Raw genomic sequence first — 26203 nt, forward strand, 5'->3', positions numbered from 1 at the left:
GGGGCGAAAGACGAGAACAGGAAAGCCTTTTGTTCCAGGGTCGGTCTTGGAGCTGTTAAATATTTATAATTAAAGCCCTTGTTAATTGATGGTGAATTTAAATATTAAGCTAATTTTGAGTAGGCCCCAGTGAGATTTGAACTGAAGACCCCTGGTTTAACAAGACCAGTGCTCTAACCCCTGAGCTATGGAGCCACCTGCAATAAAAACGACAAGGGAAGCAGCACGAAAGAGAGGGGAAGTGAGACAGGGAGGCAGAGAGAGGGGGAGGGGAGAGCGAGAGTGGAAGGAGTGAGAGGGGGGGAAGGAGAAGGGGAGAGAGGGGGGAGGGGAGAGAGATGGGGGAAGGAGAGAGATAATGAGGGAAGGGGAGAGGGAGAAGGGGGAAGGTGCGAGAGCGACGGGGGAAAGAGAGAGAGACAGGGGGAAGGGGAGAGAGAGGGAAGGAGAGAGAGGAGGAAATGGGTCGAGGAAAGAGAGGGAATGGGTGAGAGAGAGGAAGATGTGAGAGAGAGAGAGGGCGAAAGGGAAAGAGAGGGAGGGGAACGGCAGAGAGTTGGGAAGGGGAGAGAGTGGGGAAGGGGAGAGAGAGGGGAATGAATGATAAAGAGAAACGGGGAAAGCGAGAGAGCGGGAATGAGTAAAAAGAGGCAGAATGTGTAGTGATGGGGAAAGCAGGGAGAGAGGGACAAAATGAGAACAGGAGAGAGTTTTCTCTGAGGGTCGGTCTCAGAGCTTTTGTATATCTTTAGCCTTTGTTAATTGACGGTGAATTTTAATACTGAGCTAATTTTGAGTAGGGCTTTACTGGGATGTTGAACCCTCGACCTCTGGTCTAATAAACCAGTGCTGTAACCCCTGAGCTATGACGCCACCTGCTCTGGAATGGAGCAGGAAAGAGTGGAGAAGGGAAACGAGAGCGGGGGAAGGGGAGAGAGTGAGAGAGAGGGGGAGGGGTAGAGAGGGAGGAAGAGAAGAGAGAAGGGGAAGGGGAGAGAGAGGGGAAGGGGAGAGAGTGGGGAAGGAGTGAGAGAGAGGGGGAAGGGGAGACAGGGACGAAGAGAGAGGGGAAGGGGAGAGACAGAGGGGGAGAGGAAAGAGGGGGTGATACGTCCTTACTACACAGTATAAATGCACACGAGGCCCATGCTTGAGAGAAGGTCAGTCTGTGACCTGTCCTTTATTCCTTAGCACTCAAGTGATGAAGGTGGGTGGAGCTTCCCCTTTTATACCTGAAGGTCCAGGTTAGGAGTGTCTCCCACCTAGTGGTCAGTGTTCTCACGGTGTACAACTTAGGTCAGTTTATACATGGGTTACAATGCTGGTTGAATACATGACATCACCTCCCCCCCCAAAGTCTTATTGGGATCACAGGTTGAGTCTCTCTGGTGGTTTACGCTCCCTTGTAGAGCGCCTGAGTTGGGGCTCCGGTAGTTGGGCGCTGGCCTGAGTGTCTGCTGTTTGCAGTGCCTCAGGCCTGTCCAGACTGCCCACAGTGACTGGGCTCTCCTTCCTTTGGTTCCGGTGGTCGGTCACCTGTGGTGGAGTGAACTCTATATCGTGTTCTTCCTCTGCTTCTTCTATGGGGTTGCTGAATCTCCTTTTTGTTTGATCCACATGTTTGCGGCAGATTTGTCCATTGGTAAGTTTAACTACCAGAATCCTATTTCCCTCTTTGGCAACCACAGTGCCTGCGAGACATTTGGGCCCTGCAGCGTAGTTGAGGACAAAAAGAGGATAATTTACATCAATACATCGCGCCCTCGCATTCCTGTCATGGTAGTGATATTGTGACTGGCGCCTGCTCTCGACAATTTCTTTCATGGTGAGGTGTATAAGGGATAATCGGGTTTTGAGCGCCCTTTTCATTAGTAGCTCTGCGGGTGGAACCCCTGTGAGCGAGTGTGGTCGGGATCTATAGGCTAACAGGAGGCGTGATAAGCGGGTTTGTAGGCAACCCCTTTGGAATCTGAGCATCCCCTGTTTGATTATCTGCACTGCTCGTTCTGCCTGGCCGTTTGAGGCCGGCTTGAACGGTGCCATTCTAACATGGTTAATTCCATTGCCTGCCATGAAGTCCTGGAATTCAGTGCTTGTGAAGCACGGGCCATTGTCGCTGACCAAGATGTCCGGTAGACCGTGGGCGGCGAACATTGCCCGTAGACTTTCTACCGTGGCAGAGGATGTGCTTGGATTTAAAATGTCACACTCGATCCATTTGGAGTCGGCGTCTACTACAACCAAAAACATTTTCCCCATGAAAGGACCTGCATAGTCCACATGAATGCGTGACCAAGGCTTGGCGGGCCATGGCCAGGGGCTAAGGGGGGCTTCCCTGGGCGCATGGCCCAGCTGGGCACACGTGTTGCACCTGCGAACACAAAGTTCCAGATCTGCATCTAATCCTGGCCACCAAACATGTGACCTGGCAATTGCCTTCATCGTGACAATGCCCGGGTGCCCATTGTGGAGTTCTCTGATGAACACCTCTCTGCCCATCTGGGGCATGACTACGCGGTTTCCCCACAGTAGGCAATCGGCCTGAATCGAGAGCTCATCCTTGCGCCTGTGAAATGGTTTAAATTTCTCAGGGCATGCCCTGTACGTGGCTGCCCAGTTCCCATTCAGGACACATTTATTGACTAAAGACAATAGCGGGTCTCTATTTGTCCAGACTTTAATCTGACGGGCTGTCACGGGGGAGCCTTCGCTTCCGAAAGCTTCAACAGCCATGACCATCTCAGCACCATGCTCGGTAGCCCCCTCAGTGGTGGCTAGTGGGAGCCTGCTGAGTGCATCAGCGCAGTTTTCGGTGCCCGGTCTGTTTTGAATTGTGTAGTCATAGGCAGCTAACATGAGTGCCCACCTCTGTATGCGGGCCGATGCGTTTGCATTTATGGCCTTGTTGTCGGCCAAAAGGGACGTTCGGGGTTTGTGATCTGTCTCCAGCTCAAATTTCCTGCCAAACAGGTACTGGTGCATTTTCTTTACCGCATATACACATGCGAGCGCCTCCTTTTCTACCATCCCGTAGCCCCTTTCTGCCTGGGACAGACTCCTGGAGGCATAAGCTACCGGCTGTAACTGACCCTTGGCATTGACATGCTGCAACACACAACCGACACCATAGGACGACGCATCGCACGTTAACACAAGTTTCTTACATGGGTCATATAGCGTTAACAGATTGTTGGAACATAACAAATTGCGTGCTCTATTAAAAGCCCTTTCCTGGCTGTCCCCCCAGACCCATTCACGACCTTTGCGTAGGAGCACGTGTAGCGGCTCTAGCAGCGTGCTCAATTTGGGAAGAAAGTGACCAAAATAGTTCAGGAGCCCCAGGAACGAATGCAGCTCCATCGTGTTACGGGGTCTGGGTGCTCTCTGGATCGCTTCTGTCTTGGACGCAGTAGGGCTGAACCCGTCTGCTGCTACCCTCCCCCCCAGGAATTCTGCCTCTGGAGCTAGGAAGATGCACTTCGCCTTTTTCACTCACAGACCTACCCGGTCCAGTCTGCGTAGCACCTCCTCCAGGTTGTGGAGGTGTTCTTCAGTATCGTAACCCGTAATGAGGATGTCGTCCTGAAAAACCACCGTCCCTGGAATCGACTTGAGGAGGCTTTCCATATTTCATTGTAAGATCGCGGCGGCCGAGCAAATCCCGAATGGACATCTGTTGTACTCAAACAACCCCTTGTGTGTCGTGATGGTGGTCAGCTTCTTCGACTCACTCACCAGCTCCTGGGTCATGTAAGCTGAAGCCAGGTCCAATTTTGAAAAAAGTTTGCCACCGGATAGGGTCGCAAAGAGGTCCTCCGCTCTCGGTAGCGGGTACTGGTCTTGGAGCGACATCCAATTGATGGTGGCCTTGTAATCGCCACATATCCTGACCGACCCATCCGCCTTGAGCACCGGCACAATCGGGCTCGCCCAGTCACTGAATTCGATTGGTGAGATGATGCCTTCCCTCAACAGGTGGTCCAATTCACCTTCTATCTTTTCCCGCATCACGTACGGGACCGCTCTGGCCTTGTGCTGTACTGGTCTGGCGTCCGGGTTTATGTGAATCACTACCTTGGCCCCCATGAAAGTGCCAATGCCAGGTTGAAATAATGAGTCAAATTTGTCCAGGACCTGTGAGCATGATACTCGCTCCACAGAGGAAATTGCATTGACATCGCCCCATTTCCAGTTCATGACAGCAAGCCAACTCCTCGCCAGTAGTGCGGGACCGTCCCCTGGGACAATCCAGAGTGGCAACCTGTTCTCCGAATTTTTGTGGGTCACGACTTCCGTGGCGCTGCCTAGCGGAATGATCTGCTTTGTATAAGTCCGTAGCTGTGCGTCAATCGGCGATAATTTTGGCCTCCTGGCCTTGGATGCCCACAACTTTTCGAACTGTTTGATACCCATCAGGGACTGGCTGGCACCCGTGTCTAACTCCATTGATACTGGGATGCCATTGAGGAGCACTTTCATCATTATCGGTGGCGTCCTGTATACGTGCTCCACATGAACTCACTGAACTTCAGCTTCCAGCGATTTCCCCCAGTGTCCATTTCTGCAATTTCTGCAGGTATTTTGCTCATCTCTGCAAACTCCGGCTGAATGTGTGCCTCCAAGCCTCCAGCATGAGTTGCGGTTTGAAACAAAAGGTCCTTTGCCAGTCGATCGTCCCTGACTGCCCCTGTTATTGTCCTTGAGTGCACCATTAACAGGTGTTGATGGGCCCATTACTGGCCGCATTGTCCCTTGCAATGGTGTGAATCGCTGTTCAGCTTGCCATTGTCTCTGTCGAACTCCCCCTCTGGGTTCAACTACATGTTGGGGCATGCCTGACTGCCCTTGTCTGCCTGGAGAACTGTGTGCTGCTTTAACAATGTTGAATCTCTGTCCCAACCATTCCTTAACACAGTACCTCTCGTCTGTTCTGCTAGTGGCCATGCTTGCATGGTTTAAATCCCAGTTTCTTGTCGCCATTGATACGTCCTTACTACACAGTATAAATGCACACGAGGCCCATGCTTGAGAGAAGGTCAGTCTGTGACCTGTCCTTTATTCCTTAGCACTCAAGTGATGAAGGTGGGTGGAGCTTCCCCTTTTATACCTGAAGGTCCAGGTTAGGAGTGTCTCCCACCTAGTGGTCAGTGTTCTCACGGTGTACAACTTAGGTCAGTTTATACATGGGTTACAATGCTGGTTGAATACATGACAGGGGAGAAGGGTAGAGAGTGTGTGGAGGGAGGGAGAGAGTGGATGGAGTGAGAGAGGGAAGGGGAGAGAGGGGGAAGGAGTGGTTAGCGGACAGAGGGGTTGGGGAGAGAAGTAAGATAGACGAGATAGGAGAGAGAGGGGAAGGAGTGGGGAGTGAATGAAAGTAGAGAGGGAAGGGGAGAGCAAGAGAGGGGAAGTGGAGAGAGAGGGGAATGGGAGTGAGGGGGAGGCGATTGAGTGGAAAGGGGGCAGAGGGGAATGAGTGAAAGACGGGGTAAAAAGATGTAGAACAGGTCGTGATGGGGAAGGCAGATGGGTGTTGGAAGGGGAGAGAGAGTGCAAGAGAGACGAGCCTGTTGTTGCATGGTCAGTCTTAGAGCTGTTTAATATTTATAATTAAAGCCCTTGTTAATTAATGGTGAATTTAAATACTGAGCTAATTTTGAGCAGGCCCCAGTAAGATTTGAACTCACAACCAATGGTTTATAAATCTAGTGCTCTAACCCAGAGCTATTAAGCCACATTTGTAAAAGCTAATAGGGAAAGGAGTAGGAAAGAGACGGGAAGGGAAAAGAGAGACTGGAAGGAGTGAGAGAGAGAGGGAACGGGGAAGAGAGGGGGAAGGAGAGAGAGAGAGGAAGAGGAAAAAGAGACAAGGGGATGGGGAGAGAAAGGGGAAGGGGAGAGAGAGAAGGGAAGAGAGGGTGGAGAGAGTGGGTAGGGGAGAGAGTGAGAGAGGGGAATGAGTGAGAGATGGGGAAAGCAAGATGGTGGGAAAGGAAGAGAGGGGTAAAAAGATGTAGAACGGGTCATGATGGGTGTTATATATGTAAACCTGTAAATACTTTGTGTAACCACCAGAGGGCTCATCCCCTGGAGTCCCAAAGGATCCCACAATCCCTTGGGAGCACCTGTACTTAAGGAAGCCTCACAGGCTGGAGAGGCACTCTGGAGACCTGTAATAAAAGACTAAGGTCACACTTTGCTTTGAGCCCGCAGTATCTGGTCAGACTCTTTATTCATACACAACAACTGGCGACGAGATACTGATGACGAAACCAACGATGCAGAGAACAGTGGGCATCCTGGAGAAATTTTCGGAGGGAGATGATTGGGAAACCTTTGTGGAGTGACTCGACCAATACTTCGTGGCCAACGAGATGGAAGGAGAAACGAACGCTGCCAAACGAAGGGCGATTCTCCTCACCGTTTGCAGGGCACCAACGTTTGGTCTCATGAAAAACCTGCTTGCTCCAGCGAAACCCACAGAGAAATCGTACGATGAGTTGTGCACACTGGTCCGGGAGCATGGGAACCCGAAGGAAAGCGTTCTGATGGCGAGGTACCGGTTCTACACGTACAAGACGTCTGAAGGCCAGGAAGTGGCAAGCTATGTCACCGAGCTAAGGGGCCTTGCAGGACATTGCAAATTTTGAAGGACATGCTCAAGGACTTCTTTGTACTTGGCATTGGCCACGAAACTATACTTCGCAAACTTTTGACTGTAGAGACCCCAACCTTGAGTAAGGCCAAAGCGATAGCCCAGGCGTTTATTGCCACCAGTGACAATACTAAGCAAATCTCTCAGCACACAAGTGCTGCTGTTTTATAAACCTTTTATGATGGGGAGAGAGAGAGTGTGAGGGAGGACTCTGAAAGGAAAGGGAAAGCGAAAGAGATGCATATTTAAATACTAAACTAACTTTGAGTAGGCCCAAGTGAGATTTGAACTCATGACCCTTGGTTTACAAGACCAGTGCTCTAACCCCGGAGCTATGGAGCCACCAGCTGTAAGGAAGACGGGGGAAGGAGCAGGAAAGAGAGGGGAAGGGGGACAGTGAGGCAGAGAGAGGGGAAGGGGAGAGTGAGGGTGGAAGGAGTGAGAGAGAGGGGCAGGGGAGAGAGAGGTGGAGGAACGGGAAAGAGTGGTGAAGGAGTGAGAGAGAGAGGGAAGGGTAGATTAGGAGAAAGAGAGAGGAGCCGGGGGGAGAGAGAGGGACCGGGAAAGAGAGGTTAAGGGAAGAAAGGGGGAAGGAATGAGAAAGAGTGAAGAAGAGGAGGGAGCAGAAGGGGAGTGAGACAGGGGGAGGGGAGAGAAGTGAAGGGGAAGGGAAGAGAGGGAAAGGAGTGAGAGAGGGGGAAGGGGAGACAGGGAGTGGAAGGGGAGATACGGAGGTGGGGAGAATGTAGAATGTAGAAGGGGGGAGAGAGAAGGGATGGAGTAGGAAAGAGGGAAGGGGGGAAGAGAGGGAGGGGAAGGGAAGAGAGATAGGGAACGGAAAGATAGGGGAAGGGGAGAGAGAGGGAGAAGGGAAGAATCTGAAAGGAAAGGGAAAGGAGAGAGAGAGGAGGGAGGGAATAGAGATTGAGAGAGAGGAGGGGAAGGGGAGAGAAAGGGAGGAAGGGGAAAGAGATGTTAAGGGGAGAGAGGGGGAAGGAGTGAGAGAGAGAGAGGAGGAGGGCAGAGAGGGGTAGAACCTGAAAGAAAAGGGAAAAGATTGGGAGGAATGAGAGACAGGTACTTAAATACTAAATTAGGCCCCAGTGAGATTTAAACCCACAACCGCTGGTGTACGAGACCAGTGCTCTAACCCCTGAGCTATGGAATCACCTACTTTGGGAAAGACAGGGGAAGGAGCAGGAAAGAGAGGGGAAGGGAAAAGAGAGGGAGGGGAAGGGGAGAGAGAGGGGGGAAGATGAGAGAGTGAGAAGGTGAGAGAGGGGGGAATGGGCCAGAGGGGGAGGGGGAGAGTCTGATGGGAAAGGGGAGAGCGAGAGCGAGGGGAGGAGAGAAAGGGAGGTGGGAGGTGGGAGGGGGCAAGAAGTGTGGAGACAGGGGAGGGGAGGGAGAGAGTGGGGGAGAAAATGAAAAGGGAGAGGGGAAGGAGTGAGTGACAGTGGAAGGGGAGAGAGAGAGGGGGAAGGGAAGAGAGAGGGGGAAGGGGAGAGAGAGGGGGAAGGGAAGAGGGGTGAGGGGGAAAGGGGAGAGATACCGAGGGAAGAGGAGAGGGTGGAGGGTGAAGGGGGGAAGGGGAGAGGAGAGAGATTGAGCGAAGGGAAGAGATACGGGGAAGGGGTGAGATAGGGGAGGAGAGAGAGAGGGGGGAAGGGAGAGAGAGGGGGAAGGGAAGAGGGGAGAGGGGGAAAGGGGAGAGATACCGACGGAAGGGGAGAGGGTGGAGGGTGACGGGGGGAAAGGGAGAGGAGAGAGAGTGAGCGACGGGAAGAGAGACGGGGGAAGGAGTGAGATGGGGAGGAGAGAGAGAGGGGGGAAGGGAGAGAGAGGGGGAAGGGAAGAGGGGAGAGGGGGAAAGGGGAGAGGGTGGAGGGTGAAGGGGGAAAGGGAGAGGAGAGAGAGTGAGCGAAGGAGAGAGAGGGGGAAGGGAGAGAGAAAGGGGGAGGAGAGAGAGAGAGAGAGAGAGAGAGAGGAGGAAATGGACAAAGGAGAGAGAGGGAATGTTTGAGAGAGAGGAAGATGTGAGAGGGAGGGGGAAAGGGCAGGGGAAGGGAAAAGAGACAGAACGTGTCATGATGGGGAAAGTTGGAGAAGGGAAAAGGAGAACCTTTTGTTCCAGGGTCAGTCTCGGAGATGTTTAATATTTATAATTGAAGCCCTTGTTAATTGACGATGAATTTAAATACTGAGCTAATTTTGAGTAGGCTCAAGTGAGATTTACTAGACCAGTGCTCTAACCCCTGAGCTATGGAGCCACCTGCACTAGGCCAGCCAGGGGAAGGAGAAGGAAAGAGAGGGGAAGGGAAAAGAGCGGCTGGAAGGAGTGAGAGAGAGAGGGGAAGAGTAAAGAGAGAGGGGAAGGGGAGCGAATGGGGAAGGAGTGAGAGAGAGGGAGAAGGGAAGAGAGTGGGGAAGGAGTGAGAGAGAGGGAAAAGGGGAGACAGGGAGGAAGAGAGAGACAGAGGGTGGAGAGGAAAGAGGGGGGAAGGCGAGAGAGTGTGTGGAGGGAGAGATTGGATGGTGTGAGAGAGGGAAGGGAAGAGAGGGGGAAGGAGTGTGGAGTGAATGAAAGTAGAGAGGGAAGTGGAGAGCAAGAGAGGGGGAAGGGAGGGAGAGGGAAGGAGAAAGTGGGGAGAGGGGAATGAATGAGAGACGGGGAAAGCGAGATCGCGGCAAAAAGATGTAGAAGTGGTTGTGATGGGGAAGGGAGAGAGAGATTGTTACACAGGGGAGCCTGTTGTTCCAGGGTTGGCCTCGGAGCTGTTTAATATCCTTGTTAACTGATGGCGAATTTAAATACAGAATTAACTTTGTGTAGGCCACAGTGATATTTGATCTTACAACCGCTGGTTTACCAAACCACTGCTTTAACCCCTGTACTATGGAGCCACCTGCTCTAAAAATGACAAGGGAGGAGCAGGAAAGAGAGGGGAAGGGAAAAGAGAGATGGAAGGAGTGAGAGAGAGAGGGAAGGGGAGAGGAACGGAAGAGAGCAGTGAAGGAAGGGTAGATTCGGAGAAAGAGAGAGGGATGGGGAAAGAGAGGTTCAGGGAAGAGAGGTGGAAGGAGTGAGAAAGAGGAGAGAAGTGAAGGGGAAGGGAAGAGAGTGAGAGATGGGGAAGGGAAAGAGAGGGGAAGGATCTGAAAGGAAAGGGAAATGAGAGTGAGATGAGGGAGGAAGTGGTGAACGAGAGGAGGGGAAGGGGAAAGAAGTGAGAGAGAGGGGGAGGGCAGAGAGAGGGGGAGAACCTGAAAGGAAAGGGAAAAGTGGGAGGAATAAGAGACAGGTATTTAAATACTAAATTAGGCCCAAGGGAGATTTGAACCCACGACCCCTGGTTTACTAGACGAGGGCTCGAAACCCTGAGCTCTGGAGCCACCTGCTCTGGGAAAGATAGGGGAAGGAGCAGGAAAGAGAGGGGAAGGGAAAAGAGAGAGTGGAAGGAGTGAGAGAGGGGGGGAAGGGGAAAGAGAGGGAGGGGAAGGGGAGAGTGGTGGGGGGGGAAGGGAGAGAAAGGGAGAAAGGGAGAAAGGGAGAAGGGGAGAGAGGGGGGAATGGGCCAGAGGGGGAGGGGGAGTCTGATGGGAAAAGGGAGAGAGAGAGCGAGGGAAGGAGATAAAGGGAGGAGGGAGGGGGGCGAGAAGAGTGGAGACAGGGGAGGGGAGGGAGAGTGTGGGGGAGAAAATTAAACGGGAGAGGGGATGGAGTGAGCGACAGTGGAAGGGGAAAGAGGGGGAAGGGGAGGGAGAGGGTGAAGGGTGAAGGGGAACCAGGGGGCAGGGGACAGATAGGGGAAGCAGAGTGAGGGGGGGAAGGAAAGAGAGGGGGGAAGGAGAGAGAGATAGAGGAGAAAATGGGTAGAGGAGAGAGAGGGAACAGTAAATAGAGGAAAATGTGTGAGAGAGGGGGAAGGGGAAAGAGTGGGGAATGAGGGAGAGAGAGGGGAAGGGGAGAGAGTAGAATGAGTGAGAAAAGTAGCAGGGAAAACGAGAGAGCGGGAACGAGAAAAAGAGGCAGAATGTGTAGTGATGGGGAAAGTAGGGAGAGAGGGAAAGGGGGAAAGGGCGGGTCAGGGGACGATGGGGGAGAGAGACAAGAACAGGAAAGCCTTTTGATCTCGGGTCAGTCTCGGAGCTGTTTAGCATTTGTAATTAAAACCCTTGTTAATTGACATAAATTTAAATACTGAGTTAATGTTGTGAAGACCCCAGTGAGATTTGAACCCACGACCCCTGGTTTACAAGACCAGTGCTCTAACCCCTGAGCTATGGAGCCACCTGCCCTGGGCAAGACAGGGAAGGAGCAGGAAAGAGAGGGGAAGGGAAAAGAGCGAGTGGAAGGAGTTCGAGAGAGCGGGGATAGCGGGGAGAGTGGGTCGAGAGGGAGAAGGGGGGAGTGGGGGGAATGGGCCAGAGGGGGAGGGGGAGAGCCTGATGGGAAAGGGGAGAGCGAGAGCGAGGGAAGGAGAGAAAGGGAGGTGGGAGGGGGGCGAGACGAGGGGAGGAGAGGGAGAGAATGGGGGAGAAAATTAAAAGTTAGAGGGGAAGGCGTGTGCGACAGTGGAAAGGGAGAGAGAGAGAGAGGGGGGGAAGGGGAGAGAGCGAGATAGAAGGAGAGAGGAAGGGGAAGGGGAGAGAGAGACGGAAGGAGAGAGATACCGAGGGAAGGGGAGATAGACAGGGTGAGGGGAGAGAGTGTGAGCTAAGGGAAGAGAGACAGGAGGAAGGGGAGAGAGAGTGAGGGAAACATAGAAACATAGAAACATAGAAATAGGTGCAGGAGTAGGCCATTCGGCCCTTCGAGCCTGCACCGCCATTCAATGAATTCATAGCTGAACATGCATTCAGTACCCCATTCCTGCTTTCTCTCCATACCCCTTGATCTCCCTAGTAGTAAGAACTACATCTAACTCCTATTTGAATATATTCAGTGAACTGGCCTCAACAACTTTCTGTGGTAGAGAATTCCACAGGTTCACCACTCTCTGGGTGAAGAAGTGTCTCCTCATCTCGGTCCTAAATGTCTTACCCCTTATCCTTAGACTGTGACCCCTGGTTCTGGAGTTCCCCAACATTGGGATCATTCTTCCTGCATCTAACATGTCCAGTCCCATCAGAATTTTAAACATTTCTATGAGATCTCCTCTCATTCTTCTGAACTCCAGTGAATACAAGCCCAGTTGATCCAGTCTTTCTTGATAGGTCAGTCCTGCCATCCCGGGAATCAGTCTGGTGAACCTTCGCTGCATTCCCTCAATGGCAAGAATGTCCTTCTTCAGATTAGGATACCAAACTTTACACAATACTCCAGGGGAGAGAGACAGGGGGACGGGGTGAGATAGGGGAAGGAGAGAGAGAGGGGGAAGGGGAGAGAGAGAGGGGAAGGAGAGAGAGAGAGAGAACAAAATGGGTAGAGGAGAGAGAGGGAACAGGTGAGACAGAGGAAGATGTGTGAGCGAGGGGGAAGGGGAAAGAGTGGGAGGGGAACGAGAGAGAGTGAGGAAGGAGAGAGAGTGGGGAGGGGGAGAGAGTGGGAGGGGAGAGAGAGAGGGGGTGGGGAGAGAGATTGGATGGAGTGAGAGAGGGAAGGTGAGACAGGGAGAAAGAAAGAGGGGACTGGGAGAGAGAGGGAAGGGAAGGTGAGCAAGAGGGGAAGGAGTGAGAGAGAGGAGAGAGGAAAAGAGAGGGGGAGGGTGCGAGCGGGAAGGGCGGAGTGAGAGGGGAAGGGGAAAAGAGAGGGGAAGGGGAGGGAGTGGGAAGGGGGGAGAGGGGAATGAGTGAGAGACAGGGAAAGCGAGAAAGGGAGAGAGGGCTAAAAAGATGTAGAATGGGGAAAGGCGGAGAGAGATTTGGATGGAGAGAAAGTGTAACAGAGATGAGAAGAGGAGAGGGGAGGCATGTTGTTCCAGGGTCAGTCTCGGAGCTGTTTAATATTTATAATTAAAGCTCTTGTTAATTGACAGTGAATTTAAATATTGAGCTCAGTTTGAGTAGGCCCCAGTGAGATTTGAACTCACAACCCCTGAGCTATGGAGCCACCTGTTTTAGGAAAGACAGGAGAAGGAGCAGGAAAGAGAGGGGAAGTGAAAAGAGAGAGTGGAAGGAGTGAGAGAGAGGGAGAAGGGGAGAGAGAGGGAGGGGAAGGGAGACAGCGAGGAAGAGAGGGAGGTGGGGAAAGAGAGGGAGGGGAGAGAGAATGTGGAAGGGTGGGGAGAGAGGGGAGGGGGAGGGGAGAGATTGGGTGGGGAGAGAGATGGGAAGGAGTGAGAGAGAGGGGAGGAAGGGGAGATGGGAGGAATTGAGAGGGGAAAAGGAGAGAGAGGTTAAGAGGAGAGAGGGGGAAGGAGTGAGAGAGAGAGGGGGAGGGCAGAGAGGGGAAGGGGAGAGAGTGAGACAGAGGGCAAGGGAGACAGCGAGGAAGAGAGTGAGGTGGGGAAAGAGAGGGAGGGGATGGAGAGAGAGAGATTGTGTGGAAGGGTGGGAGAGAGAAGGGATGGAGTGGGAGAGAAGTTAGGAAGGGGAGACTGGGGGAAAGAGAGAGGGGAAGGGGAGAGAGAGGTTCAGGTGAGAGAGGCGGAAGGAGTGAGAGAGAGGGGGAGGGGAGAGAGAGGGGGAAAACCTGAAAGGAAAGGGAAAAGAGAAAGACAGGAGGGAGGGAAAAGGGGCAGGGAGAGAGTGGAAGGAGTGAGAGAGAGGGGGAAAGGGGAGCGAGAGGCAGAGGAAGGGGAGAGAGTGGGGAAGGGAAGAGAGAGGGGAGGGAGGGGGAAGTCGGGAAGAGGGAAATGAGGGGAAGATGGGGAGAGTGAGAGAGGGAAGGGGAGAGAGAAGGAGCCGGGTAGAGAGAGGGGAAGGGGAGTGTGAGGGGAAGGGAGAGAGAGGGGGAAGGATAAAGAGTGAGGGAAGAGAGGGGGAATTAGAAAGAGGGTGTGGTGAGGGAGGAGGATGGGGGAGAGGGGAATGAGGGAGAGACGGGGAAAGCGAGATAGTGGGAAAGGGAGAGGGGAGTGAAAAGATGTAGAACTGGTCGTGATGGGGAAGGGAGAGAGAGATTTGGAAGGGGAGAGAGAGTGTAAGAGAGACGAGAAGAGGAGTGGGGGAAGGGTGTGAGGGGAGCCTGTTGTTCCAAGGTCAGTCTCAGAGCTGTTTAATATTTATAATTAAAGCCCTGGTTCATTGACGGTGAATTTAAATACTGAATTAATTTTGAGTAGGCCCCAGTGAGATTTGAACCTACAATCACTGGAGACAGGAAGAAAGAGAGAGGGTAAGGGGAGAGAGAGAGGCGGGGCGGGGAAAGAGAGGGAGGGAGGGGTAGAGAGTGGCGAAGGAGTGAGAGAGAGGGGAATGGGAGAGTGGGAAGGGGAGAGAGGGGGGAAGCAGAAGGGGAGAGACGAGGGATGGGCTGGAGGTGGAGGGGAGAGTCTGATGGGAATGAGGAGAGAGAGGGGGGGAAGGAGAGAAAGGGAAGAGGGAGGGGGTGAGAAGAGTGGAGAGAGGGGAAGGAGTGAGCCACAGTGGACGGGGGGAGAGAGAGGGAAGTGGCGAGAGAGAGGGGGAAGTGGGGAGAGAGAAAGGGAAGGGGTGAGAGAGAGAGGAAGGTGAGAGCGAGGGGAAGGAGTGAGAGAGAGGTGACAAGTGGAAAGAGAGAGGGGAAGGAGTGACAGAGAGGGGAAGGGGAGAGAGAGATGAAGGGTAGAGAGAGGGGAACGGGAGAGAGTGGGGAAGAAGTGAGAGAGACGGAAGGGGAGACAGCGAGGAAAAGAAGGAGGAGGGGAAAGAGAGGAAGGGGATGGAGAGCGAGAGTGTGGAAGGGAGGGAGAGAGAGTGGAAGGAGTGGGAGAGAGGGGCAGGGGAGAGAGCGGAAGGGGAGAGAAAGGGGACAAGAGGAAGGGGACGGGGAGAGAGAGGGGAAGGAGTGAGAGAGAGGGGACAAGGGAAAAGAGAGAGGGGAAGGAGTGAGAGAGAGAGGGAAAGGGGAGAGAGAGGGGAAGGGGAGAGAGAGGGGAAGGAGTGAGAGACGGAAGGGGAGACAGCGAGGAAGAGAAGGAGGTGGGAAAAGAGAGGAAGGGGATGGAGAGAGAGTGTGGAAGGGAGGGAGAGAGAGTGGAAGGAGTGGGAGAGAGGGGGAGGGGAGAGCGCGGAAGGAGTGAGAGAGAGGGGGAAGAGGAAGGGGATGGGGAGACTGGTTGGAAGAGAGAGCGGCAGGGGAGAGAGGGAGGACAGGAAAAGAGAGGTTAAGGGGAGAGAGGGGGAAGGAGTTAGAGCGAGAGGGGGAGGGGAGAGAGAGGAGGATAACCTGAAAGGAAAGGGCAAAGAGAGAGATAGGAGGGAGGGAAACGAGTGGGAGACATGAGAGACGGGTATTTAAATACTAACATTAGGCCTCAGTGAGATTTGAACTCACGACCCACTGCTCTAACCCCTGAGCGATGGAGCCACCTGCTCTAGGAAAAACGGGAAGGAGCAGGAAAGAGAGGGGAAGGGAAAGGAGAGAGCAGAAGGAGTGAGAGAGGGGGGAAGGGGAAAGAGAGAGGGGGAGGAGTGAGAGAGAGGGGAGGGGGAGAGAGAGAGAGGGGTGAGGGGAGACAGCGAGGAAGAGAGGGAGGTCGGGAAAGAGAGGGAGGGGATGGAGAGAGTGAGGGGAAGGAGTGAGTGAGGGAAGGAGAGAGGGGAATGAGTGAGAGATGGGGAAAGCGAGATAGTGGGAAAGTGATAGAGGGGTAAAAAGATGTAGAGCGGGTCATGATGGGTGTTATATATGTAAATCTGTAAATACCTTGTGTAACCACCAGAGGGCTCATCCCGTGAAGTCCCAAGGGATCCCACAATCCCTTGGGAGCACCTGTACTTAAGGTGGCCTCACAGGCTGGAGAGGCACTCTGGAGACCTGTAATAAAAGACTAAGGTCACACTTTGCTTTGAGCCCGCAGTATCTGGTCAGACTCTTTATTCATACACAATAACTGGCGACGAGATACTGATGACGAAACCAACGATGCAGAGAACAGTGGGCATCCTGGAGAAAATTTCGGAGGGAGATGATTGGGAATCCTTCGTGGAGCGACTCGACCAATACTTCGTGGCCAACGAGATGGAAGGAGAAACGAACGCTGCCAAACGAAGGCCGATTCTCCTCACCGTTTGCAGGGCACCAACGTATGGCCTCATGAAAAACCTGCTTGCTCCAGCGAAACCCACAGAGAAATCATACGATGAGTTGTGCACACTGGTCCGGGAGCATGGAACCCGAAGGAAAGTGTTCTGATGGTGAGGTACCGGTTCCACACGTACAAGAGGTCTGAAGGCCAGGAAGTGGCAAGCTATGTCACCGAGCTAAGGGGCCTTGCAGGACATTGCAAATTTTGAAGGACATTTGGAGCACATGCTCAAGGACTTCTTTGTACTTGGCATTGGCCACGAAATTGTACTTCGCAAACTTTTGACTGTAGAGACCCCAACCTTGAGTAAGGCCATAGCGATAGCCCAGGTGTTTATTGCCACCAGTGACAATACGAAGCAAATCTGTCAGCACATAAGTGCTGCTACAAGTACTGTGAACAAAGTGATGTTTTTTTATAAGCCTTTTATGATGGGTAGAGAGTGAGTGGGCGGGGGGGAGGGAGGGCAAGGAGAGGGGGAGAGAGGGGAAGGGGAGAGAGAGAGAGGGAAGGAGAAGGGGGGAGTCTGAAAGGAAAGGGAAAAGTGAGAGTGAAAGTGAAAAGGCAGAGGTGGAAGAGAGTGCCACAAATGAGAGATCCATATTTAAAAACTAAATTAATTTTGAGTGGGCCCAAGGGAGATTTGAACTCACGACCCCTAGTTTACAAAACCAGTGCTCTAACCACTGAGCTATGGAGCCTCCTGCTTTAATGAAGCCAGGGGAAGGAGCAGGAAAGAGAGGGGAAGGGGGACAGGGAGGCAGGGAGAGGGGAAGGGGAGAGCGAGAGTGGAAGGAGTGAGAGAGCTGAAGGGGAGAGAGAGGGGGAGGAACGGGAAAGAGTGGTGAAGGAGTGAGAGAGAGAGGGAAGGGGAGACAGGGAGGGGAAGGGGAGAGAGAGAGGTGGGGAGAATGTAGAAGGTGGGGAGAGAGACGAGAAGGAGTAGGAAAGAGGGAAGAGAAAGGGGAAGGGGAAAGAGAGGGAGGGGAGGGGCGAGAGATGGGGAAGGGAAAGAGAGGGAGAAGGGAAGAATCTGAAAGGAAAGGGAAAGGAGAGTGAGAGAGGAAGGGGAAGGGGTGAGAGCGAGAGGGGGAGGGCAGAGAGAGGGGGAGAACCTGAAAGAAAAGTGAAAAAAGAGAGACAGGAGGTAGCTAGAGATGGGCATTTAAATACTAAATTAGGCCGTAGTGAGATTTGAACTCACGATTTTTGCTTTACGAGACCAGTGCTCGAACCCCTGAGCTATGAAGCCACCTACTCTGGAAAAACAGGGGAAAGAGCAGGAAAGAGCAGGAAAGAGAGGGGAAGAGAGGGGAAGATAGGGGAAGGGAAAAGAGAGAGTGGACGGAGTGAGAGAGAGGGGGAGGAGAAAGAAAGAAAGAGAGGGAGGGGAAGGAGGAGAGAGAGGGGGAAGAGGAGAGAGTGGGGAGAGAGTGGATAGGGGGGAGAAGGGTTGAGATGGAGAAGGGGAGAGAGAGGAGAAGGGGAGAGAGAGGGGAATGAGTGATGAACAGAGACGAGGAAAGTGAGAGAGCGGGAACGAGTAAAAAGAGGCAGAATGTGTAGTGATGGGGAAAGCAGGGAGAGAGAGACAAGAATAGGGAAACCTTTTCTTCTCGGGTCAGTCTTGGAGCTGTTTATTATTTATAATCAAAGCCCTTGTCAATTGACAGTGAATTTAAATACTGAGTAAAGTTTGAGGAGGCCCCCCTGAAAGCTGAATACACAACCCCAGGTTTACTAAACCAGTGCTCTAACCCCTGAGCTACAGAGTCACCTACTTTGGGGAAGACAGGGGAAGGAGCAGGAAAGAGAGGGGAAGGGAAAAGAGAGAGTGGAAGGGGAGAGAGAGGGGGAAGGTGAGACAGGGAGGAAGAGAGAGGGGAAGGGGAGAGACAGAGGGGGAAAGGAAAGAGGGGGAAGAGGAGAGAGTGTGTGGAAGGGAGGGAGAGAGTGGATGGAGTGAGAGAGGGAAGAGGAGAGAGGGGGGAGGAGTGGTTAGCGGACAGAGGCATTGGGGAGAGAAGTAAGATAGACGAGGAAGGAGAGAAAGGGGAAAGACTGGGGAGAGAATGAAAGTAGAGAGGGAAGGGGAGAGAGAGCGGGGAAGGAGTGGGAGAGAATGAAAGTAGAGAGGGAAGGGGAGAGCAAGAGAGGGGAAGGGAAGAGAGAGAGGGAAGGAGAGAGGGTGAGGCAAGGGAAGGGGAAGAGGCAGAGGGAAATGAGTGAGCGACGGGGAAATCGAGATAGCGGGAAAGTGAGAGAGGGGTAAAAGGATGTAAAACGGGAGTGAGAGATTTGGAAGGGGAGAGAGAGTGTAAGAGAGACGAGAAGAGGAGAGGGGGAAGGATGTGAGGGGAACCTGTAGTTCCAATGTCGAGCTGTTTAATATTTATAATTAAACCCCTTGTTAACCGATAGTGAATTTAAATACTGAGCTAATTTTGAGTAGGCCCCAGTGAGATTTGAACTCACGACCTCTGAAGATAGGGAGAAAGAGAGAGGGGAAGGGGAGAGAGAGAGGCGGGGAGGGGAGGGGGAGGAAGGGGAGAGGGGGGAAGGGAGAGAGTGGGGAAGAGGGGAGATAGAGTTGGGAAGGGGAGAGAGTGGGGAAGATGAGAGAGGGGGGAGAGAGTGGGGAGGGAGAAACGAAGAGAGGGGGGAATGGGCCAGAGGGGGAAGGGGAGTGTCTGATGGGAATGGGGAGAGCAAGAGCGAGGGAAGGAGAGAAAAGGAGGAGGGAGTGGGCATAAAAAGTGGAGACAGTGGAGGGGAGGGAGAGAGTGGGGAAGAAAATGAAAAGGTAGAGGGGAAGGAGTGAGTGACAGTGGACGGAGAGAGCGGGGGAAGGGGAGAGAGAGAGGGGGAAGGGGAGAGGGGGGAAGGGAGAGAGTGGGGAACAGGGGAGAGAGAGTTGTGAAGGTGAGAGAGTGGGGAAGATGAGAGAGGGGGGAGAGAGTGGGTAGAGAGTGGGGAGGGAGAAAGGAAGAGAGGGGGAATGCGCCAGAGGGGGAAGGGGAGTGTCTGATGGGAATGGGGAGAGCGAGAGTGAGGGAAGGAGAGAAAGGGAGGAGGGAGTGGGCGTAAAAAGTGGAGACAGGGGAGGGGAGAGAGAGAGTGTGGAAGAAAATGAAAAGGGAGAGGGGAAGGAGTGAGTGACAGTGGATGGAGAGAGAGGGGGAAGGGGAGAGAGAGGGGGAAGGGGAGAGAGAGAGGGGGAAGGGGAGAGAGAGGGAGAGTGGGATGGGAGGGAGAGAGGGGGAAGGGGAGCGAGGAGGAGGGGAAGGAGAGGGAAGGGAGGAGGAAATGAGTAGAGAAGAGAGAGGGAACGGATGAGAGAGTGGAAGATGTGAGAGGTGGGGGGGGGGTAATGGGAAAGAGAGAGGGGAAGGGGAGAGAGTGGGGAAGGGGAGAGAGAGGGGGAAGGGGAGAGAGAGGGGAATGAGTGATAAAGAGAAATGGGGAAAGCGAGAGAGAGTAAAAAGAGGCAGAATGTGTAGTGATGGCAAAAGCAGGGAGAGAGGAAAGAGAACAGGAGTGCCTTCTGTTCCAGGGTCGGGCTCAGAGATGTTTAATATTTATAATTTAAATACTGAGCTAATTTTGAGTAGACCCCAGTTATATTTGAAGCTACAACCTCTGGTTTACTAGACCAGTGCTCGAACCCCTGAGCTATGGAGCCACCTACCCTGGGAAATACAGGGGAAGGAGCAGGAAAGAGAGGGGAAGGGAAAAGAGAGAGTGGAAGGAGTGAGAGAGAGGGGAAGGAGAGAAAGAGGGGAAGGGGAGAGAGAGAGTCGGGGAGGGGAAAGATAGGGAGGGAGGGGGAGAGATTGGTGAAGGAGTGAGAGAGCGGCGAAGGAGTGAGAGAGCGGTGAATGGGAGAGAGGGGGAAGGGAGAGAGGGGTAGGAGTGAGAGAGAGTATAACGAGTGTTTAAGAGCGGGAAGGGGAGTGTGGGGAAGGGGAGAGAAGGGGGGAGGGGAGAGCGTGGGGAGGGAGAAAGGGAGAGAGTGGGGAATGGGCCAGAGGGGGACGGAGAGAGTCTGCTGGGAATGGGGAGAGCGAGAGCGAGGGAAGGAGAGAAAGGGAGGAAGGAGGGAGTGAAAAAAGTGGAGACAGGGAAGGAGAGAGAGAGAGTGGGGGAGAAAATGAAAAGGGAGAGGTGAAGGAGTGACCAACAGTGGACGGAGAGAGGGGGGAAGGGGAGAGTGAGGGGGAAGTGGAGAGAGAGGGGAAGTGGAGAGAGAGAGGGAAGCAGAGAGAGGGAGGGGGAAGGGGAAGGGGGGAAGGGGACAGAGAGGGGAAAGGGGAGAGAGAAGGCGAAGGGGAGAGAGAGGGGGAAGCGGAGAGAGGGAGGGGGAAGGGGAGAGATAGCGAGGAAAGGAGAGAGGGAGAAGGGGGAAGGGAATTGACAGATGGGGAAGGGGAGAGAGAGGAGGGAAGGGGAGAGAGAAGGGGGAAGGGGAGTGAGAAGGCGGAAAGGGAGAGAGACGGGGAAGGGCAAAGAGAAGGGGGAAGGGGAGACAGGGGGAAGGTGAAAGAGAGGGAGGGGAAGAAGAGAGAGAGGGAGGAGGAAATGGGTAGAGAAGATAGAGGGAACGGATGAGAGAGAGGAAGATGTGAGAGAGAGAGGGGGAACGGGAAAGAGAGAGGGGATGAGGAGAGAGAGGGGGAAGGAGAGAGAGACCGGAGGAAGGGGAGAAAGACAGGAGGAAGGGGAACGAGAGGGAGGGGAAGGAGAGAGAGAGGGAGGAGGAAATGGGTAGAGAAGAGAGAGGGAACGGATGAGAGAGAGGAAGATGTGAGAGAGAGGGGGAAGGGGAAAAAAGGGAGGGGAACGCGAGAGAGTGGGGAAGGGGAGAGAGAGCGGAAGGGGAGAGCGGAATGAGTGATAAAGAGAAACGGGGAAAGCGAGAGAGCGGGGAAGAGTAAAAAGAGGCAGAATGTGTAGTGATGGGGAAAGCAGGGAGAGAGGGAGAAGGGGAAAGGATGGGTAAGGAGGCAAAAGGAGAACAGGAGAGTTTTCTGTTTCAGGGTCGGTCTCAGAGCTGTTTAATGTTTATAATTAAAGCCCTTGTTAATTGACAGTGAATTTAAATACTGAGCCAATTTTAAGTATGCCCCAGCGAGATTTGAACCCACGGCCCATGGTTTACTAGACCAGTGCTCTAACCCCCTAGCTATGGAGTCACCTGTTTTGGGAAAAACAGGGGAAGGAACAGGAAAAAGAGGGGAAGGGCAAAGAGTGAGTGGAAGGAGTGAGAGAGAGGGGGAAGGGGAGAGAGAGAGGGGAAGGGGAGATTGGGAGTGGTGAATGGGCCAGAGGGGGAGGGGTAGAGTCTGATGGGAAAGGGGAGAGCGAGAGCGAGGGAAGGAGATAAAGGGAGGAGGGACGGGGCCAGAAGAGTGGAGACAGGGGAAGGGAGAGAGAGTGGGGGAGAAAATGAAAAGGGAGAGGGAAAGGAGTGAGTGACAGTGGAAGAGGAGAGAGAGAGGGAAAGGGAGAGAGAGAAGGGAAGGGGAGGGAGAGAGGGAAGGGGCGAGAAATGGGGAAGGGGAAGGGGAGAGAGAGGGGGGAGAGAGATGGGGGAAGGGGAGACAGCGGGGAAGGAGAGAGATAACGAGGGAAGGGGAGAGGGAGAAGGGGAAGGTGCGAGAGCGACGGGGGAACGAGAGAGAGAGAGAGGGAAGGGGAGAAAATGAAAAGGGAGAGAGGAAGGAGTGAGCGACAGTGGAAGGGGAGAGAGAGGGGGAAAGGGAGAGAGAGAGGGTCGAAGTGGAGGGAGAGAGGGAAGGGGAGAGAAATGGGGAAGGGGAAGGGGAGAGAGAGGGGTGGGTAGAGAGATGGGGGGAAGGGGAGACAGCGGGGAAGGAGAGAAATAGCGAGGGAATGGGAGAGGGAGAAGGGGGAAGGTGCGAGAGCGACGGGGGAAGGAGAGAGAGCGACGGGGGAAGGGAAGAGAGAGAGGGAAGGGGAGAAGAGAGTGAGGGATGGGGAAGAGGAGGGAGAGGGGACGGGGAAGGAGAGAGAGGGGAAGGAGAGAGAGAGAGAGGAAGGGGAGAGAGAGGAGGAATTGGGTAGAGGAGAGAAAGGGAATGGGTGAGAGAGAGGGAAGGGGAATGAGTGGGGAAGGGGAGAGAGTGGGGGAAGGGGAGAGAGAGGGGAATGAGTGATAAAGAGAAACGGGGAAAGCGAGAGAGCGGAACGAGTAAAAAAAGGCAGAATGTGTAGTGATGGGGAAAGCAGGAAGAGAAAAGGGATGAAAGTAGAGCTTTCTTTCAGGGTCGGTCTCAGAGCAGTTTTATATTTATCAGTAAATTTAAATACTGAGCTAATTTTGAGTAGGCCTCAGTGAAACTTGAACTCACGACCCCTGGTTTACAAGACCAATACTCCAACCCCTGAACTATGGAGCCACCTGTTTTGTGAAAGACAGGGGAAGGAGCAGGAAAGAGAGAGGAAGGGAAAAGAGAGGGATGGGAAGGGGAGATTGAGAGGGGGGAATGGGCCAGAGGGGGAGGGGGAGAGTCTGATGGGAAAGGAGAGAGCGAGAGCGAGGGAAGGACAGAAAGGGAGGAGGGAGGGGACGAGAAGAGTGGAGACAGGGGAGGGGAGAGAGAGAGTGGTGGAGAAAATGAAAAGGGAGAGAGGAAGGACTGAGCGACAGTGGAAGGGGAGAGAGAGATGGGGGGAAGGGGAGACATGGAGCAACAGAGAGGAAGGGGAGAGAGAGAGTGGATGTTGTTGCATGGTCAGTCTTGGAGCTGTTTAATATTTATAATTAAAGCCCTTGTTAATTGACGGTGAATTTTGAGAAGGCTCCAGTAAGATTTGAACGTACAACCAATGGTTTATAAGTCTAGTGCTCTAACCCCTGAGCGACTAAGCCGCATTTGCAGATGACAACAGGGAAAGGAGTAGGAAAGAGAGAGGAAGGGAAAAGAACGAGAGGGAAGGGGAGAGAGAGGGGGAAGTGAGAGAGAGAGAGGAAGGGGAAAGAGAGATAGGGGGATGGGGAGAGAAAGGGGATGGGGAGAGAAAGGGGGAGGGGAGAGAGAGAAGGGGCGAGAGGGTGGAGAGAGTGGGTAGGGGAGAGAGGGAGACGGGGGAAGGTGAGAGGGTGAGGCGAGGGAGACGGGAGAGAGTGAGAGAAAGGAATGAGTGAGAGACGAGGAAAGCAAGATGGTGGGAAAGGGAGAGAGTGGGGAATGGGCCAGAGGGGGAGGGGGAGGGGGAGAGTCTGATGGGAATGGGGAGAGAGAGAGCGAAGGAAGGAGAGAAAGGGAGGAGGGAGTGGGCGAAAAAAGTGGAGACAGGGGAGGAGAGAGAGAGAGTGGGGGAGAAAATGAAAAGGGAGAGGGGAATGTCTGAGCAACAGTGGACAGAGAGAGGGGGGAAGGGGAGAGAGAGAGGGGGAAGGGAAGTGGAGAGAGGGAGGGGGAAGGGGTGAGAGAAGGCGAGGGGAGAGAGAGGGGGAAGCGGAGAGAGGGAGGGGGAAGGGGAGAGATAGCGAGGAAAGGGGAGAGAGAGAAGGGGGGAAGGGGATTGAGAGATGGGGAAGGGGAGAGAGACAGGAGGAAGGGGAAAGAGAGGGGGGAAGGGGAGAGTGACAGAGGGAGGGGAAGGAGAGAGAGAGGGAGGAGGAAATGGGTAGAGAAGAGAGAGGGAACGGATGAGAGAGAGGGGGAAGGGGAAAGAGATGGAGGGGAACGGGAGAGAGTGGAGAAGGGGAGAGGGAAATGAGTGATAAAGAGAAATGGGGAAAGCGAGAGAATGTGCAGTGATGGGGAAAGGAGAACAGGAGAGACTTTTGTTTCAGGTTCAGTCTCGGAGCTGTTTAATATTTAAAATTAAACACCTTGTTAATTGACGGTGAATTTAAATACTGAGCTAATTTTGAGTAGCTCCCTGTGAAGATTCGAACTCACAACCCCTGGTTAACGAGACCCGTGAGTGCTCTAACCCCTGAGCTATGGAGCCACCTTCTATGAGAAAACAGGGGAAGGAGCAGGAAAGAGAGGGGTAAGGAAAAGCGAGAGTGGAAGGAGTGAGAGAGAGGGGGAAGGAGTGAGAGTGGGAGGGGAAGGGGAGAGAGAGCGGGGGAAGGGGAGGGAGTGTGTGGAACGGAGGGAGAGAGTGGATGGAGTGAGAGAGGGAAGGGGAGAGAGAGGGGAAGGAGTGAGAGAGAGGGGGAAGGTGAGACTGGGAGTAAGAGAGAGGCGAAGGGGAGAGACAGACGGGGAGAGGAAAGGGGGGGGAAGGAGAGAGAGTGTGTGAAACGGAGGGAGAGAATGGATGGGGTGAGAGAGGGAAGGGGAGAGAGAGGGGAAGGAGTGAGAGAGGGGGGGAAGGGGAGACTGGGAGGGAGAGAGAGGGGAAGGGGAGAGACAGAGGGAGAGAGGAAAGAGAGTGGAAGGGGAGAGAATGTGTGGAAGGGAGGGAGAGAGAGGATTGAGTGAGAGAGGGAAGGGGAGAGAGGGGGAAGGAGTGGTTAGCGGACAGCAGGGTTGGGGAGAGAAGTAAGATAGACGAGGAAGGAGAGAGAGGGGAAGGAGTGGGGAGCGAATGAAAGTAGAGAGGGAAGGGGAGAGCAAGAGAGGGGAAGGGGAGAGAGAGGGGAAGGGAAGAGAGAGGGGAAGGGGAGTGAGGGGGAAGGAGAGAGGATAAGGCGAGGGAGGGGGAAGGGGGAAGAGGGGAGTGAGTGAGAGACGGGGAAAGCGAGATAGCGGGAAAGGGAGAGAGGGGTAAAAAGATGTAGAATGGGGAAGGGAGAGAGAGATTTGGAAGCGGAGAGAGATTGTTACAGAGACGAGGGGATCCTGTTGTTCCAGGGTCGGCCTCGGAGCTGTTTAATATTTATAATTAAAGTCCTTGTAAATTGACGGTGAATATAAATACAGTGCTAACTTTGTGCAGGTTGGAGTGAGATTTGAACTCATAATCCCTGGTTTACTAGACTAGTGCTGTGGTGTGGAGGGTAGCCAACGTAACCCCACTTTTTAAAAAAGGAGGGAGAGAGAAAACAGGGAATTATAGACCAGTCAGCCTGACATCGGTAGTGGGTAAAATGATGGAATCAATTATTAAGGATGTCATAGCAACGCATTTGGAAAGAGGTGACATGATAGGTCCAAGTCAGCATGGATTTGTGAAAGGGAAATCATGCTTGACAAATCTTCTGGAATTTTTTGAGGATGTTTCCAGTAGAGTGGACAAGGGAGAACAAGTTGGTGTGGTGTATTTGGACTTTCAGAAGGCTTTTGACAAGGTCGCATACAAGAGATTAATGTGCAAAGATAAAGCACATGGGATTGGGGGTAGTGTGCTGACATGGATTGAGAACGAGTTGGCAGACAGGAAGCAAAGAGTAGGAGTAAATGGGTACTTTTCAGAATGGCAGGTGGTGACTAGTGGGGTACCACAAGGTTCTGTGCTGGGGCCCCAGCTGTGTACATTGTAAATTCATGATTTAGACGAGGGGATTAAATGTAGTATCTTCAAATTTGCGGATGACACTAAGTTGGGTGGCAGTGTGAGCTGCGAGGAGGATGCTATGAGGCTGCAGAGTGACTTGGATAGGTTAGGTGAGTGGGCAAATGCATGGCAGATGAAGTATAATGTGGATAAATGTAAGGTTATCCACTTTGGTGGTAAAAACAGAGAGACAGACTATTATCTGAATGGTGACAGATTAGGAAAAGGGGAGGTGCAACGAGACCTGGGTGTCATGGTACATCAGTCATTGAAGGTTGGCATGCAGATACAGCAGGCGGTTAAGAAAGCAAATGGCATGTTGGTCTTCATAGTGAGGGAATTTGAGTACAGGGGCAGGGAGGTGTTCCGACAGTTGTACAGGGCCTTGGTGAGGCCACACCTGGAGTATTATGTACAGTTTTGATCTCCTAACTTGAGGAAGGACATTCTTGCTATTGAGGGAGTGCAGCGAAGGTTCACCAGACTGATTCCCGGAATGGCGAGACTGACATATCAAGAAATACTGGATCAACTGGGCTTGTATTCACTGGAGTTCAGAAGAATGAGAGGGGACCTCATAGAAACGTTTAAAATTCTGACGGGTTTAGACAGGTTAGATGCAGGAAGAATGTTCCCAATTTTGGGGAAGTCCAGAACCAGGGGTCACAGTCTAAGGATAAGGGGTAAGCCATTTAGGACCGAGATGAGGAGAAACTTCTTCACTCAGAGACTGGTGAATCTGTGGAATTCTCTACCACAGAAAGTTGTTGAAGCCTATTCACTAAATATATTCAAAAAGGAGTTAGATGTAGTCCTTACTACTAGCGGGATCAAGGGGTATGGCGAGAAAGCAGGAATGGGGTACTGAAGTTGCATGTTCAGCCAAGAACTCATTGAA

General features: G+C 53.1%; 2 non-coding genes across 2 annotated transcripts; both read right to left on the reverse strand.

The window, feature by feature from the left end:
• Positions 1-10873: 10873 nt before the first annotated feature.
• trnat-ugu (transfer RNA threonine (anticodon UGU)) lies at positions 10874-10946 on the reverse strand. The gene has a single exon. It is a non-coding gene; the product is annotated as a tRNA-Thr (tRNA).
• A 5510-nt stretch (positions 10947-16456) lies between these two features.
• trnat-ugu (transfer RNA threonine (anticodon UGU)) lies at positions 16457-16529 on the reverse strand. Its single transcript has one exon. It is a non-coding gene; the product is annotated as a tRNA-Thr (tRNA).
• Between the last annotated feature and the right edge of the window lie 9674 nt (positions 16530-26203).

Source organism: Pristiophorus japonicus, unplaced genomic scaffold, assembly GCF_044704955.1.
Source record: "Pristiophorus japonicus isolate sPriJap1 unplaced genomic scaffold, sPriJap1.hap1 HAP1_SCAFFOLD_258, whole genome shotgun sequence".
Lineage (NCBI taxonomy): Eukaryota > Metazoa > Chordata > Chondrichthyes > Pristiophoridae > Pristiophorus > Pristiophorus japonicus.